This window comes from Macrobrachium rosenbergii, chromosome 36, assembly GCF_040412425.1.
Source record: "Macrobrachium rosenbergii isolate ZJJX-2024 chromosome 36, ASM4041242v1, whole genome shotgun sequence".
Classification (NCBI taxonomy): Eukaryota; Metazoa; Arthropoda; class Malacostraca; order Decapoda; family Palaemonidae; genus Macrobrachium; species Macrobrachium rosenbergii.
Genome location: NC_089776.1, coordinates 11,996,618 through 12,016,662, shown reverse-complemented (window position 1 = coordinate 12,016,662; position 20,045 = coordinate 11,996,618). Strand labels below are relative to the sequence as shown.

Sequence of the window (20,045 nt, the reverse complement as noted above, 5' to 3'; positions counted from 1 at the left end):
TTTTTTTTGGCTTTTGATGGCTGCGATTCTCTCATTGCGATGCTACATACGGTATTCACAAACTCCAATTAAGGGAATGGTGATGGAAATGAGAAGTGATCTTCCTTTCTTCTTCTTCTTCTTCTTCTTCTTCTTCTTCTTCTTCTTCTTCTTCTTCTTCTTCTTTGTCTCTCAGATAAGAAGGATTGCTTTCAATTCATTCACTCTTCTTTTATCGTACTTCAATTGCTTGTTCTTATAATAGCTCATTTAGCCGAATTCCCAAACTTTATTTTTGTGTGTATTTTTGGGAGACAATCAGATATTTTCATATTTTTCATTTTTCATATTTTACATAAAGCAATTCTCCTTTTATTTTATAATTGCCATACTTATTTATCTATTTATTTATTAATATGTTAGCTTATTTTTTCTTTTCTAATAACTGATCTCTTCTTTGTGTTTCCAATTACCGTGTGACACTTCGGGCAAATGAACACCATAATATTCTCCGGAAGCTTGAATTTCAAGTTAATGGCCCTTGTGGCCTTGTTCCATATGAATACGGTTCATCTTCTGAATAAGAATCTGGAAAAACTAGATGCCGAAGTAGCTCCAGGACTCATGCGGAAGAGTGTGCTACTAGAAACAGCGCACGTAGTGAGAGAAGTGATGGACTCCTAAGGAGGCAGGATGTAACCCGGAACCCCACACTATAAAAACCACCCAGTCGAATAGGATGACTGTGATAGACAGAAATTAAAATAGTAATAATAATAGCACCTGTGTAAACCCTCATGATCTTAAACGTTTCTGTTTTCAGCAAATACCAAAAAAACATTGTCTCAGACATATCCTTGTTCCGTCAACCCCACTGCCGGAGTTTTGAAATATAACGTCGAGCTTTTCAGTCGAGAAACATGCCAAGTGCCATTTTTAAAATATAATAAATTAAATTAAAAAATACTTTGACCCAGGATGGCGCTTGGCATGTTTCTCGACTGATAGCCTCACATATATAATATATACTGTATATCATATATATATATATGTATATATATATATATATATATATATATATATATATATATATATATATATATATATATATGTGTGTGTGTGTGTGTGTGTGTGTGCATAGATATCTATATGTTTAGATTATTGATGAAACAAATCGCACAAGAATTTGCTGTAAAACAATTAAGGATAAACATTTACCGTGATGCTAAAAGGTTGGCTGGTTGGCTGCATTGTTAAAAGAAAAGCCGGTGGTTAATTTTTTTGAGCAATCAGCTCTCATTAAGTAATTTTAGAAATATACTAAAAAATGCATGACTGTTACCGGCGCCTTGATGGGAGTTTTGTTCGTGAGGTAATGAGGAACGGATACTAAACACAAATGCAGGTTGTTATTAGAGTCGTAATAATACTGGAATACCAGAAGTAGCAGAGAGTGTTTTAAGTGTTTTAAAAGGGCTTCATTCACTGATGAGAGCGCTCGACTGGCCATATCTACAAGAACTACATACATTTGGCTTGTGGAATCTTCAGCTCCTTTTAAACAAGGTAAGTATATGTTATTTAACCACAATTTGACTCTCTTGACTGCCTTTGTATTACTTATAATGACAACGTTTAAAGTGAACTTGTGTGTATGGCACGGTGCGTACTGTGTTCCTACATATATTCAAAGATACATTCGTAGACATACGTACTACCTTAGACATCTCAGATATACGTTGCAAGGACGTCTGAAGCCATGGTAAGCCAACACGTGCAACAATAATCAATTTTTCCCCCGCTGAATAATAACAGAATTATCGAGGCAAGATTCGTTGCAATCTGAGTATCTCTACTTCAAGTCATTAATGACTACAGATCCCCTATTGTCGTACGTTGGAATATCAGCTGTGCTCGCTCAGATAACATCCTCTTGAGATCTTGAGAGGATCATGGTGTTTAATACAGCATAATACGCCACTAAGCGAGTGCTTTCTGTGACTGCAGTCATGATAAGGCTCAGGTCTTGGTAAGGATTGCGTGTATTCGTCCCTGATAACTGATTATCATGCTTTAGCTGGATACCAAACTTAAATTATTGACAATTGCTGTGTGTGACTGCTTTGCCTGCCCACGACAAAGAGAGAGAGAGAGAGAGAGCTTAGCTAGGGCAGAGATGAGCAAATAGGGTCATCTGTGGATCAAGAGGAATTCTCATTCTATGCCATCTTAATTACTAATTGTTTTCCGCCATATTGATATGGCTGTTGAGATTTCGACATTGAACTATATATATATATATATATATATATATATATATATATATATATATATATATATATATATATATATATATATATATATAATATAAATTATGTGTGTATACACAAGTGAGTGTATTTGTGTAGGTATTTCTGTCGGTGTAAAACAAGAGAGAGAGAGGGAGAGAACTAAACAGCAGTTGAAACTATCCTACACCGTTATAATGATGGCACAAGTTCTGTTAATTAAAGGACACCTCCATCGCTCTGTATGCCCAGGCGTAAATCTAATTGACACATTATCACTGCTAATGATGGAATCTGATCTCACACAACAAGAGAAGTTTCCTTCACTCTCCTTTCCCTCTACTTTCACTCCTTTCACCCAACTTTCATTCTCCTTTCACTCTACTTTTATACTCCTTTCACTCTACTTTCAATCGACTTTCACTTTGCTTTCATTCCCCTTTCACTCTGCTTTCACTTCCCCCTCAAGAAAATGCGGCACATAGTATTTGATTACTTTGATCGAGCAATTATTAGGATTTTTTTATGAAGTGTGATAATTGCGTTGAATTAGGCGTTAACGGCTAAGGCTTTAGACAAAAGACTGTTTTAAAATAACATAACGGGAATATGGCTCTCTCTCTCTCTCTCTCTCTCTCTCTCTCTCTCTCTCTCTCTCTCTCTCTCTCTCTCTCTCTCTCATTATTATTATTATTATTATTATGTTAAAATCAAATTGTTATTTGAAGTGGGTTTTAAAATGCAAGGATGACATTGAGGACTCTCTCTCTCTCTCTCTCTCTCTCTCTCTCTCTCTCTCTCTCTCTCTCTCTCTTTCTCTCCAACAAGTTATCTCTTCCATCGTTACAAGCAACAGACTACAGATATCTGACGTCATCGTCCACCTTTCCAACACTTTCAGTCCGACTTCAATTTGTAACAAGCACTTATCATGGCGCTCGTTTTCAGTACAAATGACGAGATTGAAGTTACTTTAGCATGACTAAAGTATTAAAGATTAATTATATAAATTATGAACTCTATTCTGTCACACCCCATAATACAGAACTGACAACTGGAGGCGAAGCCGAGGCCAGTCGAGCGTTCGGAACCGGAGGCCAAGATATCGAGAGAAAATGCGATGTACATCCATCTTTATCGTTCCAGAATTTGTTCAAGTTCTTCCAGGATTCTCCATTTTCCCTCTTCCAGTATTCCCTTTGTCCTTTTCTCGATCTCCGATGCTTCTTCCTTCTCCTCTCTCGATGTCGTCGTTGTGAGAGAGGGAGCAATGTTTAGTTTTCCAGTATACATACTGGAATATACAGTGATTGGGTATTGTGTATATACATATATATACATGTATATATATATATATATATATATATATAAAGGTGAAATCCACGAAGGAAAGGGAAACACTGGAGTGCTGCGAGGTCTTTCAACTGCCTGTCGTCTTTACTCAGCAGACAAGAAATTTCTTCAGTCTGCTAAGTAAAGGACGACGGATAGTCGAAAGGCCTCGCAGCACTCCAGTGTTTCCTTATTTCTTCAGTCTGCTAAGTAAAGGACGACAGACAGTCGAAAGGCCTCTCAGCACTCCAGTGTTTCCCTTTCCTTTGTGGATTTTACCTTTATTTATATATATTCATCACGTTCCATATTTTCGTGATTCAGTTATACATATAATGTAGATATATCTGTATATACATATATATGTATATATATCTATATATATATAGAGAGAGAGAGAGAGCCTTTACTGTGACAGTCAAACCTCAGACCATTGTATTTCATTCGTTCTCCTGTTTTTTCTTTTAAATATCAGCACAGAGAATGGGGCTGCTAGCCCCCTGCTCCAGCCATTTGACGATTTTACACCATTCAGAGTAATGAAAATGCTATTGCTTTCATTTCCTAGCATCCCATAGCAATAGGAAAGCTTCATTTGCAATTTAGGGTGCATTTTCCCCCTACCAATGGATCCACAACACTTCACAAGTCACTCCTCCGTGATGCCTTATTGAAAGATGTTTATATAAATTTTCTAAATATAAATTTTGGTCTTAATTTCATCAGCGTCGTCGTCTTTTTTTTTTTTTTTGTTACCAAAACAGTAAGAGCAGAAATCCTTATAAATTATCTATTTTTCAATAATATACAATTGTACTGGTAATCATATTAGTATCTAGTATGTTATTTTGTATACTTAGTCCATAATAATAAAAACAAAAATTTTTATTGTGTTTAAAAAAAAAAGACGATAGTCCTGTTTCTGTTAGATACGCAGCAGACGAATTTTTTAAAGGGAAACAGGCTTAGAGTAAAAAATATGACAATGGCATGAATTGTTAAAACGGATGAAATGTATATTTTCTCATCTTAATATAGATACTTGGTATATTTAAGGTTCAATATATACTAGATCAAATCATTTTAGCTGTAAATTATCATATATCAAATGCATTCAAGTTGAGAAGTCGCTGAAAAGTTGTCATTATTTATTTTATATATAATTTTATTTAAATAATCTCTGTAACTTCCACTATCATGGATAGTCAGTGAGTCTTTATTAATTTCATAACTAACATTTTCATATTGAACACAAAGATATTTTAAACAGCATCCTTGATATCATAGAATTAATCTTAAATACTTGCAAGATATCGCCAGTTACTATGTATACCATTATTTTATGTAAATATTTTAAATAATGTGGTTCTGACTCACTGATGTCCTTATAGATATAATATAATACATATTTACAATACAGTCAAGCCTAATTGAATTCATTTCTATGTGATGAATTCAGTGTTCTCTCATTCACTTTTAGTTCCGTTTCCCATTTAATGATGTCTGTGCTAAATTTTACAAGACGACCCAACAAAATCTCCAAAGGTTTCTAAGATTTTAGTGAAACTCTTAATTTTTTTGGTTTTATTAAGTATAAATAAGTGATATAAGTGAATTTAATCCTTCTGAATTATCTGTTCAATGATTTTTTTAATCTTACCTCGTGTTTTACTTTTTAATCTTAATCCAAGTATCATAGTTCGTGTGACTGTTTGTTCTACCAGATGTCAATAGGCAAATACCTTTTAGATTTCGTGTTTTTAATTAAAATACCCCAGAACTGGCAATTATTGATCTTGTCTACTGTAATCATTTTATTTTTATTTTTATTGTATCTGTTAACAAAAATATTTGTATATGAAAAGTATTTAAAGCTTTGACAATAGTTATTTACTAGTAACAAAGGCAGCCTGATGTAGTTTCTTAATAGTCTTTTTATTTTTATTTATTTTAACAAATTACTCTACAATCACTTATTAATTTTAGCTTCAAATAAGATTATAATTATTTTTTTATCTTAGTTTTATATCACATTGTGAAATTTCATGTAGCTCACGTAAAATCGAAGGTTAAATGTTTCTGTAAACAAAAAAGTTGTCAGTTACTATATATTATTGCTAATGTATTATAGTTATGTAAAGTGCCAATAGATGTCCATAGCGGCGCTGTCCCCATGATTTTTATTAAAATACGAGCCTAAAGTTAATTACGGGAATGTTACGAGGCCGTTAAATATTTTGATAGCTAACATTTTTAACATATATTAAATAAATTACACGTGCATTGGTATTAATTTAATTATAGTCCATCATTTTTGTGACGCCTTTTCGTGTTTTAATTTTAAGCTCGGGTTCAGCCCACCAAAAGTAAACAAACGTGACAAGGAAGAAAGTATTAGCTGTATTTCAAGTTATTTATGGTAAATATTTTATCATTCTTTGTCGTTATACTATGCAGAGTAAATGCATTTTGTATATAACGAATTTCTTTAGTGCCTTTTCTATGTATAAACCGTATATAAGCGTAATGTGTGTAAAATTGTTAACTTTTAAGTGTGGGGAGGCTACCACCCTAGGGTATTCCCATAGAGGCCTCTACAGTATATCATACCTCTTGAAAGTGTCAAGTTGCCTTCATAACGAATCTTCAAGTTTAAAGTGTTCTACTTAGTTTACGCGTATTTTCTTGTAACCAGCAAAATTCATTGGTAGAGTATCTAAGGCTGTGGCCTTCAGCATAGGGTACCCCAGGCTGTGGCCTGTAGCTTAGGATAGTGTATGTTGGGGCTTGTAGCCTAGGGTAGCCTATGTTGGAGCCTGTAACCTAGGGTTCCCCAGGCTGTGACCTACAGCCTAAGGTACCCCAGGCTGCAGCCTGTAGCCTAAGGTACCCCCGGCTGTGGCCTATAGCCCTAGGGTACCCCTAGCCTTAGCCTAAGTTTCTCTAGGCTAATCTGTTAAAGAACTTTGAAGTTTTCTTGAAAATAGATAAACTCATTTGGAAACTTTAAACATGGGGCCTGTAGTTTAGAGTACCCTAGGCTGGGTCATGTAGCCAAAAGTTCGCAGGTAGAGGCAAGGGTATGAATGTATATTCCAGTCTTAGAGTACGCTGCCCCTGAGGTATTAAACACTTGAATCGTGACACAAGATCAGCGTGTGATCGACATTTCAAAAACCAAAATAATGCTTGGCTAACCCACTAGGACTGTCTCTATAGTCACCTGTTTCCTACCAGGAAACAGGTGACATTAGAATGTTTTCATTCTTGTCAGAATCCTTCATGCCGTGTCCTTATGCAGATTGTGTGAATCAGCACTAATAGTAATTTTGATGATTTCTGGCTGATTTTCTCCTGTGTGGTAATGTGCTTGTTTTCTGTTGTTGCTTTATGTCATATACAACAAGTGGAGATAAAAGCATAAGGCTGTATAGAAAAGAGTGTGTGGAAACCGAGGTTGTGCAGGATGGCCACATGTATGTTAGTCTAGCTGTTGAAGCACGTGTGTGGTTTTCTTGATGTGAATATAATGAGTGATCTGGTGAGAGGATGAAATTTTGTGAAGTATCGGAAGATGTTAGAGGCCAGTGGATTATGTAGACAATTTGTTAGGGCACACCATAGGCCTACTCAGTCTTTTCCTTTTGTCTTCCAGTGTTGCTTCTCATCTTCCTCCATTAGCCTACCTGGTAGCCTAGGTTAATTCCTCTCTCACTCCTTCTGCTCCTCCTTCTTTTGCACCTTATGTGGTTCAGGAGAAAAATAATAGGTAATTGAGATATATTTTTTATTTTTATGGTTAGAAATTTGACCGTATATCTTAGGGTAAAGATCCCCAGTAGTGATCAATCTTTTTCATTTTCCTCTGGGAGAGAGGTATTAGAGCCTTGGCTTCTATCTGTAGCCTGCCCTTTCGACTCCCCTGGGTCCGTTGGTCTTCTCCACAGACATGGAACCATGGCGTGTCTTGGGACCAAGGTCTGTGCCTTTCGCCACCTCTGTCGACCATCTCTCTGGTTCGGATTTGACACGTTCTCAGGAGGAGTTATTTGGTAGTTTAGCATTTGCTTCCACCGATTCACATATCATCTGTTTTGGAGAGTGATAGTGATGTATGTTAACCATCCGGTAGACAGTCTCACTATCTGTCCCTTGACAGTGAGCGAACGCTGGTCTGCGAGACTAAGAGGCCATGATACCAACAGTACTAGCCAGACAGTAGAGTTATTTAGGGATACATGTACAGACATATTACATTTTTCTCAGTAGTTCTGAGCCACGCATCAATTTTTCTGTTATCATTTACTCACCTGGTATCATCCCCCTCTTACTCAGTTTTTCCCTCTATTGCCTCATATTTGTCACCTTGTGACAATTGTTCCTTTTTGTAATAGCAGCTCTTCCCCTTCCTCTGTTTATTTATCTAGAGTGAATTAGTCTGGTGATAGCACAGTTCTCGCTTCTCGGCAGTCGCCTCTTAAGTGTTGTGCAGTCGGCCCCAGCTGTCGTCACGTTATGTGATGACGTTATGCAAGAACCCTCTTCCTTCCCCACCCAGCCATCTGTACTTACCACTGACATTCCATGATGTCATTGCTGACATTCTGTTGTATGTCACATTCTCTGGCTTTTTTTTTTTTTTTTGCCTCACCATCATCATCCATAGATTGCCATTTTTCTTCTGTCTCAGTTCCACCTTTTAGATTCAGGGGTTTCAACTGTGATTTGGTTGTTTCTCCTTGAGTATTTAAGCAGTGCATAGCTCGCATTGTTCCGTTTCACTTCCATTTGCCAAAGATGAGTCCGTTGACCAGCGCTCATTAGTTTAACTTCTACATCGCCTCCTGTTAAAACAAGAAGTTAATGCTGATTATGGTAAGGTGCGTTATCATGGAAGTAGAGCCTTTGGGAAATGGATGACCAGTTTAGTGTTAAATAGCTCAGCACCTAACATGAACAGTGTACTGTACAGTATTGTGCTCACAACTGTGTTTGTAGAGTAAGCTCTTAGGAACCAACCAACCCAGGTGATGTGCTGGCATGATGCTGGCTTAATATAAACAACAGAGGCGATCTCAGAAGTGCATCCTGTAATGCTGTTCTCAGATCCCTAGTGCATCTAATACAGTTTTTGAAGCTGCTTAGAGCTGGGTTGGGACTTGGATACAAAGTAAGTTTTTTTCACTTTTTTGGACCAAGAAAGCAAAGACTCCTCTAATTGGTAACTTTGGCTAATTGTGAGGCAGCAGAGTACCTTTGAATTTGGTATTTCATTCTCATCACTACAGCTCAATTACTGTTTGTGTTATATACATTATATATATATATATATATATATATATATATATATATATATATATATATATATATATATATATATATATGTGTGTGTGTGTGTGTGTGTGTGTGTGTTTGTGTATGTATGTATGTATGTATATATAAATAAAGGCACGCAAGGAAAGAGAAACAATGGAGCACACAGTCATACCTCCTAATTTACGCGAGGTTAGGTTCCAGAGCCCGTCGTGCAAGGTGAATTTTCGCGTAAGTTTGGCATGGTCTTTAAAATGCCAATAAATGTTTATTTCCAGAGTTTAAGTACTAAATATGAGACTAATTATGCTCCCAAAGTATTAAACTAGCTTTTAAATGAACTAAAGTTAGTGTAATTTTATTTAAAATTTAGCTTATTACCCTTAAAAAAAGAAATAAATGGTTGACATAAAAATTGAGTACTGCACAGTTTCATAATAGTGCATTTACAGTAGATGTGTGCGTATACTAATGTTACCCCTAATTCATGGGATGCCATGTTCTTTTTCACTTAGAGTAAAAGCTGTTTTCTTTGCATCACTAGGTAAACTTCATGCGTCACAGTCATAACAAAGGTACAATTCAATAAAATAACGAAAACATGTACATAATGTTCATAGAAAGTAGAACAGTACAGGTAAAATTCAATCAATTTAAAATTATATACAGTATTGTACAGGTAATGACGTACAGAGAAATAATAAGTTGTAAAAATATGTTTGAGCGCTAACTGTGAATGAGAGAGAGAGAGAGAGAGAGAGAGAGAGAGAGAGAGAGAGAGACATATACTGTAATACTGTATCACCTTTCTTTGGCATCCCTCTCACTGGTAGGAGCACATTCTTCAGTGGATTGTGGACTTCGTATCAGTCTTCACCAAGATAATGTCCATTCCTCCTTTGTGATAGAGTTATTGCTCAGTCCAAAGTCAGGCATTCAAGGAATTTAGGCCTCCTGATTGGATGTTACTCATTCTCAGGAATCTTCCCCAGGTGCCCTATCAGACTCTCACTGAGTTTTTGGGCAGAGAACACTGTCGAGAATTTTTGTGCCAGCCATAATGCCAGTGAACATAGTAAATGAGCTTCAATGTCTTTCATAGCAATTTTGGGCTGGATTGATTCCTTTGTCACATTTGTGGTCCTGTGTGATATTTCTTTCATCCTGACCAGTTCTAAGTAACAATCTGTTTCTTGTCATGAAGAGTCAGGTTAGAGGGAATCCTCCCTTTTTTGGTCAGGTTAGGACCCAGGGTCCTATGTGAGGTCATTGTATATCCCAGTTTTTCACCCCAGTTTAAAAGACTGAGTTTCCCACTAGGAGTCCTTCATTATCTTTAGATATAGGGGGAATTGTAAGGGGTTAATCAAGCATATCTGGTAGATTTTTACTTTAATACCACAACCACTCCCATGAGTTCCATGTTTAGCACCAGCCCCTTGGTTATGAATGCTAAAACAAAAGATGGTAAATATCTTAGAAACATTAAGTTTGCAATGGATTTTAGTTTGATTTTCATATTAAGCATATTTAAGAGACTCAAGAACACAGCACTTAAACTCCGTATTGAGTTACGGTATTAAAGTAAAACAATACCCTAGTTTAAAAGCCCCCAGTTTCCCTCTGGGCTCCTCCATTATCATAATATTTCCATCAAAAAGAACTTCAGATTTGTCAGACAGAAATCAAAACCCAGCAGGAAAACCAGTTTTAAAAATACCATTGATGTTTTATTTATTATACAAATAATACTCAAAAGTCCTTTTAACTCTTGGATCTAATATTTCTAGAAGGATGTTGTAGGATGGATGTCTCCTTAGTAGAAGTGATATCTTGTCCATCCTTTCACAGTTGCCAGGCTTGTTAGAGGTTCCAGCAAGGAGCAAAACCAAAACCAAAAAAGAGAGAATGTTAGAATGTTTCATATTTATGAATCACATTGTTTTGGTATATTTTGTAGCTTTAAAGTTTTGTATACTACTGTTAAGTATGTAATAGTAAATACATAATTTCCTCTTGTATCATCTGTCTGAGGTAGTATTAGTTTGTGTGGATTCATTCGCAGTTGCTTGGTTTTTGGAGAAAGACTAGGAAGTAGTTTTTTGTGAATATAGATGTACAGAATACTGATCATCTGTAATAATAGGGTTACTTTGAGTCTTATTAATAGAACAACTGATTTTGATTATGTCAGTTAAGGCATGCCCTGAGTACTGTCATCCATCAAGTTTTTTCTCTTGTTTCAGGTTTGTTGGCTATATTTTCAAAAGGAGAACTATCAAGAGATCTGAATAATCTGCAGCAGAGAGAAGTCAAGGACTTTTAAATGGTGGGAGAGCATTTGAATATATACAGAATGTATATGAAGACCAACATTTGTTGGTTTAGACAATGTAGCTGGTAAATGCAGATGTTTGGCAAGTTTAATTGTGCTTGTTCCTACACAATATACAAACCCTCTTTATTTACATAGGAATATGCTTCAGCGCAGCTGGAAATGGCCATTTAACTTTTAATTAAGGTGGTTAGGTTGTTAACCCACCCAGCCGGTAAGCATTCACTTTGCTTTTGGCCGTCACGCCATGCGGAGCTTCTGTGTCACCCTCTGCCCTGCCTGCCATTTTGCTTTGTTTTGGTCATCATTCCTGATGGGATTGTTACCTTTTCTTTGGTGGATATATCTTTTTGTATTTTTTTTTGTGTGTTTGTGATTTAAAAGTACTGTACAATGCAAACCCATGAATCTGTTAAGCCCAAGGAGCCTAAGGCTAGTACTCAGTGTACATGTCCTGTTACTGCGCAATCTTTCTGCAAGTCATCTGGTGGGCCCATTACTTCTGTTGCTGGTAGTATTTTCATTCATTATGTGTATGTTTTTTGTTATTTATCCTTCATTGCCTTCTTAAGATATAGTTTCAAATAAAGAGTTAAATCAGAATCAACACTTTGCTGCTTATGTTTTTTTTTATCTTAAACTTGCATTTGGTTTTAAAATGACTACAAATTATTTCAGGTACAGTTAATTGCTCCAGTTCATTGAAGATCCCTCCAGTCCCTGGAAGACAGTCCCTGGAAACCACATCTCCATGTAGCTTGTTTCTCAGGGGTAACTAGTGACCTTCCATCAACAGTCTACACCTTTCATGTGTTTAAGTAGAGGCAGAATCACGGATGTCAGTAACATCCCATTCTGGCTTGACGTGTTCATGCAATGTTAAATACCACCTATACTTGAATATTTTACTGTTAAATTAAGAAGTTTACCTTACCAGAGTTTGCCAGTTGGCAGAATCTGCTCTGTTATCTGGAGAAGTCTATTCATAAAGGGTCTGTTATTGAGAGACTTCACAGTACTGTACCTCATCCATCGAATTATATTCATAGTTTGTACCTTACAGGTCTTGTTTTTCAAACCATATACTGTATATGAATTGTCAGATATCATGTACGTACATTGGTTTTTGTGGTTGCATTTTATACTAATATATTGCATTTCATGCTAGCAAGAAATCACCTGTTGATTTTCCGTGCACATCATCACACTGGAAGACCCAGCATCTTTCTCAACTTTTTTTTATTTTATCCATTCCTAGTTTTTCAAATAATCTTTATTTCCATCATGTTCTTCAGTTAAACTTTATTTAGGTTTTCTATTTCTACCTCTCCTTTTCACATGTATAAGCTGTTTGTCTTTGTCTGTCCTTAAATGGGGTAAATTTTCCATGGACAAAACGTCCTATTGTTGATATCTCTTCAAGAAACCAGATCGATGATTATTGATGTGAAGCATTTCACTCAGCCTTATCCATTACATTCTTAGCATACTTTCACAGCATTACTCCTCTATATATTCATCATTCTCCCTTGCTCCAGTTGTCAGTCCATTTTTAAGAGTAAGTCTCTCAAGCCAGCCCTTTGAATGAAAATGATAATAGAATAAGGGTCCACCAAGGTGAGATAGTTGCCACTCTCATGTCAAGTCATTTGAGCCAGTGTGAAGGAACTGGTTGATTTTTTGTGTTGGTGAATAGTTCCTTTCAGATCTTAGATACCATGTCCAGAAAAAATTCATTTGGTTCCTATAAAAATTTAAGTCATTTTGGAGTGAGGTAAGGTTAATTATCATTTTTAAGTCTAATGCCTTAGGATTATCATTATTATTATGAGCTTTTTTGTGCGCTATGCACGCTGGAACCCAGCGCTGCTGTCTCTCCTAACCTCCCAAGCCCTTACCTACCCTCACCCCCACCTGGGGAAGACAAACCAGTTTGCAGTGGTTGAGTGGCTGTGTCATGTCTCCCCTGCCATCAACTCTGGGGAGGTCAAACAAGATCCACTCAGATTTTATTATTATAGATTATTATTACTGTTTTTTTATCACAGTGGTTTTTATAGTGTGGGGTTCCAGGTTGCATCCTGCCTCCTTAAGAGCCCATCACTTTTCTCACTATATGCACTGTTTCTAGTAGCACACACTTCTGCATGAGTCCTGGAGCTGCTTCAGCATCTAGTTTTTCCAGATTCCTTTTCAGGGATCTTGGGATCATGCCTAGTGTTCCTATGATTATGGGTACAATTTCCACTGGCATATCCATATCCTTCTTATTTCTATTTTCAGGTCTTGATACTTATCAATTTTTTTCTCTTTCTTTCTCATCTACTCTGGTGTCCCATGGTATTGCCACATCAATGAGTGATACTTTCTTCTTGATTTTGTCAATCAACATCACGTCTGGTCTGTTGGCACATATCACCCTATCTGTTCTGGTACCATAGTCCCAGAGGATCTTTGCCTGATTGTTTTCTGTTGCTCCCTCTGGTTGGCGTTTGTACCACTTATTACTGCAAGCTAGCTGGTGTTTCTTGCTCAGGCTCCAGTGGAGGGCTTTTGCTACTGAATCATGCCTCTTTTTGTACTGGTTCTGTGGGACATTCACTTGCTATTTGGTGCTATGTTGTTTATGATCTTTCATTCATATTGCACTTCCTGTATATGAGTGAGATGTTATTTCCATCTATTGTTCTTTGACCATATCAGGTTCTTAGGGCCTGATCTTGTGCCACTGTTAGCATTCCTTCTGTTTCCTTCTTGAGTTCTCCCCTCCGTAACCATTGCCACATTTCATCGCGGGCCAGTTCTTAAGTCTGTCTTGTCCGTCTTTACCATTTTATTCTGTTTTCATTGCCCTGTCTCTGTATATTTTTGGGTCTTCATCTACTTTTATCAGTCCCTCTTCCCATGCACTCCTTAGCCACTCGTCTTCACTGGTTTTCAGAAATTGCCCCAGTGCTCTGCTCTCGATGTTGACACAGTCCTCTATGCTTAGTAGCCCTCTCCCCCCTTCCTTTTGTGTTATGTATAGTCTGCTTGTATTTGCTCTTGGGTGTAGTGCTTTGTGTATTGTCATGTGTTTCCTAGTTTTCTGGTCTGTGCTGTGGAGTTTCGTCCACTCCACTACTCCTTTATCTGATTAGTCCATGTGTTTATGGCTTTCGTCATGCACTTAAGTATTGCCTTAAGTCTCTGCATATATTCTTTCTGACTGGTTTTCAGTCTCTTGGTGTTTTATATGCTATTATTCCCAGGTATTTGTATCGTCTCATTTATGTGTTTGATGCTATTCCTGTCTGACTTTATCCCTTCAGTCCTTGTCACTTTGCCTTTTTGTAGTTGACCAAGCCATTTTTCATTCAAACTTCATCCTGATGTCCCCAGATACAATTTACAGTGTGGATTAGGGTATCAGTTTCCTTGATGTTCTTGCCTGATATCGTTGAACATCAGGTGGTTAATTCTGTGCCTCTTTTCTTGAGTTGGTGCATCCATCTTCTGTGTACTTTTGTCATGTGTTTTGTAGTGGGGACAGTACAGTTTCTGGATCTCCTGATGTTAACCTCTGCTAGTCTTATCCCAGAGCTTGTAAGTACTGTATTCCAGTTGTGCATTTGTATTTTTAGGAAGGTGATAGTGTTTTTCTGTGCCCTATATATTTTCAGGCATTCTATTAGCCACGTGTGTGGTATCATGTCGAAGGCTTTCTTGTAGTCAATCCATGCCATTCTTAGGTTGGTTCTCCTTTTCTTACTATTCTTCATTACCATTTTGTCTATCAGGAGCTGGTCTTTTGTGCCCCTACACTTCCTTCTGCATCCTTTCTGTTGGTGGGGGATGGTGTTTGCATCCTTTAGGTAGTTGTATACCCTTTCACTGATGATACCTGTTAGTAACCTCCACATTATTGGTAGGCAGGTGATAGGCCTGTAGTTACTTGCTATATTTCCCTTGTTCTTGTCTTTCTGTACTAAGGATGTTCTCCCTGTGGTCATCCATTTGGGTGCATGGTGGTTTTTTATATAATGCTGGAGTTGTTGTTCTATTCGTGGGTGTAGGGCCTTGAAGTTTTTGAGCCAGTATCCCAGGACTTAATCGGGACCTGGGGCTTTCAAATTGGGCATTTTCTTTAGTTGGTGTCTGACTGTGTCTGTAATGATCTACCTCCCCATTTCTTCTGCCTTGACTTCCTAGAGCCATGTTGCATGTTTGTTGTGTGATACCGGATTGCTCCATATGTTTTCCCAGAGTCTCTTACTTGGTTCGGCTTCAGGAAGTATTATTATTATTAGGGTTTTCACAAGACTAAGTACTGCAGTATGTTAAAGACTTAATGATATTGCAAATTATTTGTAGTCAGGTCATTACCAATTGTTTTAATTTTTCATGGCTTTTGTAGTTGTCATAACAGGGTTTAATCACACCACTGAGATTGTATTTTAAGCCCCCATATTGCTATTTCAGAGGATAACATTCTAGAATGGGTGCTGAAAACCTTAACAGATACAGGGAAGGACTGGACTGTTACATAGAAAGGAGAGCTAATGATGTGGATGATGATGATAAGCAAGACAGAAATAAAAATTTCAAATTGGATATTGCAAAGAACTTATTTTAATGAAATAGGTTTTGTGGCTGAAGGTAAAATTAAGCACCGAAGGTACATTTGCTTAATTTTCAGTCGTTTCTATCTACAGGAATGCCGGTATAAGAATTTTGAAGTACAGTATTGTTGTTGGAGACTATATCTTTTGACATACATATACCTAGAAAATGTTAAGTGGGCAAACTACATGTAATTAAAATGTAAAATATGCTTTTGTAAGAAATATTGAAAAATTCAACTTGAACCTTGGCTGTTAATTCTGATTTTGGTAAATTACCACTGTCCCATGTGCACACAAGGAGCCAGTCGTATTGATGGACAATTACTTTTCACAGGCATGTAGTAGTTTTATGGTATACAGCGTTTTCTAGCTGTCATAGGACAGTAAGAAGAAATGAGCACAGTAATACTTTTTCTGAAACAAAACTTGTTTTGAAATACAGCTGCTCACAGTATTGTAGCTTGTTACTCATGATATCTGCATTAGGAGGGCCAAAGGTGAGTATATTTCTGGACCTGTGATTCAGGAGATAACTAGATATCTCAAGATACCTTGGGGAACAGCTGATGCTAACACTTGGCCCATATGACATTAGATTGAACACTAGTTTGAGGATCATGGACTTCTCGTACTGTAAATTTAGTGCACTAGTTATGTGATTTTGCATATATCCTTATATACCTATATGCACTTGCATCTTTTATGCAGCAATTAGATTATATCTTGTAAAGATTAGGTTTACTTTAAGCTATGAAGTTACCCAGAGAAGGGTCTCAGCTGACTATTATGCACTGATGTTTAGGTATACTGTATATCTTTCAGAATGAAGATTGACAAGACTTGAAAACAAAATTGTTAGATGACAGTTTATAAAATAAGGTCTGTTTTATTATTTTTGATAGGCTTCCAGATTAGCTGGCCAAATTCCTCAGTTATCCAACAACACTTAGTCTTATAGCTTTTGGTTAATGAGGATTTCACCATATCTCCAAGTTAATTGAAAAAAAAAGTTTGTAAAGCCAAAGATTCTTCTAAAGGTAAGCAAAGAGCGTAAACTCGAATCCAATACTAAAGTAGTCCATTTGCATTCCAGGTAGCTTTGAAGAGCAAGTGTCATTCATTGAAGAAAGAATTTTCCAAGATCCTCGATCAACTTACACATATCACCCTTGCATTTAAAACACCTTCCATCAATCTTCAGACCTTTGATCTTGATGTAAACTATGAATGTTCTTCCAGATTTACTTTGATATGCAGCTTGCTTTTTTCAAGGCTTCAGTGGCTTAATGCAGGGGCTTCCTGAGTTTAGTCCATTGGAGTCTAGAAGATCAATGTTTTCAATACTTGTAAGGAAATTTCTTTCAGAAAGCCTCTGAAGATAACCAGGGTTCAGGACATACTTCTCATGATGGTGATTTGGGTTTTCATAGATCCGTTGGTCAAGGTGCCTTGGAATTTGTTGACGCGGTTTCGCGTCATCGGATCACCTGAGGGTTAAAAATTATATACATGTATTTTCACTTGCCAAGTTTCTGATAATTTGTTGGATGCTGATTAATAGATGGGTTTTTTTTTTGGTATATTTGGCCTAGCTTGACTCTAGTGTAGATTTGTTTTGTATAATTTTTGGTAAAAACAACTCTGGTACTCTGCACTTCTTGTTACTTTTAAGCTTTTTAATGTATTTTTTTTTAGAATTATTAACAGGGTGAATATATTTTGCTTTTAAGAATTTCTTGTAAAAATTTCAGATAGGTCCAGTTTTCATATTATGAACTGGGAAAGAATTGTCAATTCTTCATGTTTTTTTAGGTAAACTTCATTTTTGGGTGAAGTGTGAATGTGTTCTGCCTTTTTATAATCCCTCAACTTGATAGATGCTGAGAATGTCTAGTCTTTTAAGCCATAACAGGGACCTTAAACTTTAAATTCTCTTGAATTTTTTTCAAGCTCTCTCACAGCTGACAGTAATTCACATAATTTCAATAGCCAAAACTAAACAATACCTTACATATATTCCTTATAAAAGATTTATCCACCAAAGGCATCCCAGCAAAAACCCTTCATCCTGATGTAACCAATATGTAAAGAAGTTCAGTAGATCAGTTCCTGTTAAGTTGAGGGATTAGTGTATTGAACCGTATTGCAGAAGTGGCCAGACATTCAAGTACTGTTGACACCTTTGGTTTTTAGTATATATTGTGAAGGGTTTTGTGTAGAGGAACATCATATTTTGTTGAAGGGAATTTTTTTATGCTCTGAAGTATGTGTTCATATGAAAAACAAACTTTTTATTTTGGATTGATGCCTTATTGATGGTCTAGCTCAAAAGGTCTTGATATTCCTACATTTCCCAGTTACTCTTGAACAGAAGGCATTGTGTAGGATCATTAAATGTGTACATTAAATGCTATACCCTGGGTGTGAGGGGTAAATGGATTTTTCTTTGTACGAAACCCAACTGATCGCAATATTGTTTTATAATCAGATTTCCTGTTGGTTATTTTGCAGTTAATCTTGCAAGTTATTTATTTTCTTATGGTGTTCAGAGTTTGCTTTTTTGGTTCTTGATGTTTAGCTGAATTGAAGGTATGTTTTCTTTAACAATACCTATTTAAAATATTTTGCAAGAAATGCCACTCGGTGACCATAAAATAGTCATTCAGGAACTGTGGTCTCTGAGGTTCATTGAGGCTAGGATTTAATCGCACTCAAAACACTATGTTTTGTGCACAGGTAGTGATGGTGCTGCACCAGATCCATTAACAGCTACGGAAAGCATATACTGTGATACAAAATACTGTATAGCACAGAACATGTGTTAAACTAGATAATCAACATAAAAATAAATTTGTGCAGTATGCAGGCAGTTGAGTGAATGTTGGAGAAGTCAGTTTTAGGCAAGAGGGTGGTCAGTCACCAGACTGTCCTCAAAACTGGACTGTATTAAGCATATATGGAGAAGACTTGGCTATGTCCTTTGCTCAATCCCAGAGAGAATAGTCATGATATTGTCAGCAGGGCTCTGGTGTGCACCAAAAGAATTGGAATATGCACTAAGACTTACTTGGATGAGACCTATGAGATTGGATGAGGGAATGAGTTGAGATTTTTGGAAGATAAAACAGGAATTTCACAGAGGCCCATTTTGTCCCACTGTGTTGGAGGCAATGTTGGCGCTGATGTATGTATGTGTGCAACAGAATTTTTATTCAGTGAAAGCCTAAAAGACATTTTAAGAATTGAATGGAATGTATAGTCTCCCAATTTTTTTATTTTTACATGTTTAGTGATAATTTAGGTGTCTGATCTTCTCTCTCAAATTGCCAATGTGATAGGAAATGATTCTTTTTTGGTAGGTCCAATCTATCTGGAAATTAATGGAATATTTTGCGAGTACTGTATTATTGGTAGTTGAAGATTTAGTGGTAAGCTGTTGTGTATCAAGCTAGTAAGTCTAGGATTGGTTAATAAACTCCTCACAAGTTCTGCTGACTTAAAAATTATTTTGCTAGTGCCCAGATGTGCCGAGACATTTTGTAAACCATGGAGGTGTGGTAATCTCTCCTGGTGCACTTAGCAATTGCATTAAAGGTAAGTTTGTTTCCAGTGATATTTTGGCATGTGATGTCTTTAGGTACAGCTAAATCTGTGATACTGTTGTCAGGGAAAGGCCAAGACTCTTCCAAAAGCTAATCAGGAGCCAAATGTCTTTATTTCCTCTAGAAATGGCACGGAGTCTTCTGAGCCCTTTTGATCTAGCTCTGAGGACTTTTCCCAAAAGTCAAGGCAAGGGTAAGAACCTGTCATAGCACTGGGCTGTGTGGCAGTGACAACTGTTGAAGAATGTTTAGCATTAACCAACTGCCTTCCTAACTTATGGCATCTCTGTTCCAGCGATCAACTACTGAAATGGCCATCTTGTTTGTATTTGTGAAACAATGGTATCTGTGCACCAGTGATAAACTACTGAAATGGCTATTTTGTTTGTATTTGTGAAACAGTGTTATAACTTGCTTATTGTAGTTTCAAGTTTGACCAAACTAGTTGTTTTCTGTAAACCTTTATATATTATTGTTGGCTTAATTGTATATGATATAAATTTAAAATTCCTGTACAGTGAAGAAGCTTTAATTTGGCTACTCTTACAGTATGGTACAACTTTTGAATCCATTCATAGAACTGTACACTTCA

General features: G+C 36.7%; 1 long non-coding RNA gene across 3 annotated transcripts; it reads left to right on the top strand.

The window, feature by feature from the left end:
- Positions 1–1,363: 1,363 nt before the first annotated feature.
- LOC136856623 (uncharacterized) lies at positions 1,364–19,978 on the top strand. Of its 3 annotated transcripts, none has more exons than XR_010858427.1 (4): positions 1,364–1,545; positions 11,159–11,312; positions 11,926–12,018; positions 16,945–19,978. It is a non-coding gene; the product is annotated as an uncharacterized lncRNA (long non-coding RNA). The 3 variants fall into 3 exon arrangements; XR_010858426.1 differs by lacking the exon at positions 1,364–1,545 and adding an exon at positions 1,597–1,741; XR_010858428.1 differs by lacking the exon at positions 1,364–1,545 and adding an exon at positions 5,830–6,018.
- The last annotated feature ends 67 nt before the right edge of the window (positions 19,979–20,045 follow it).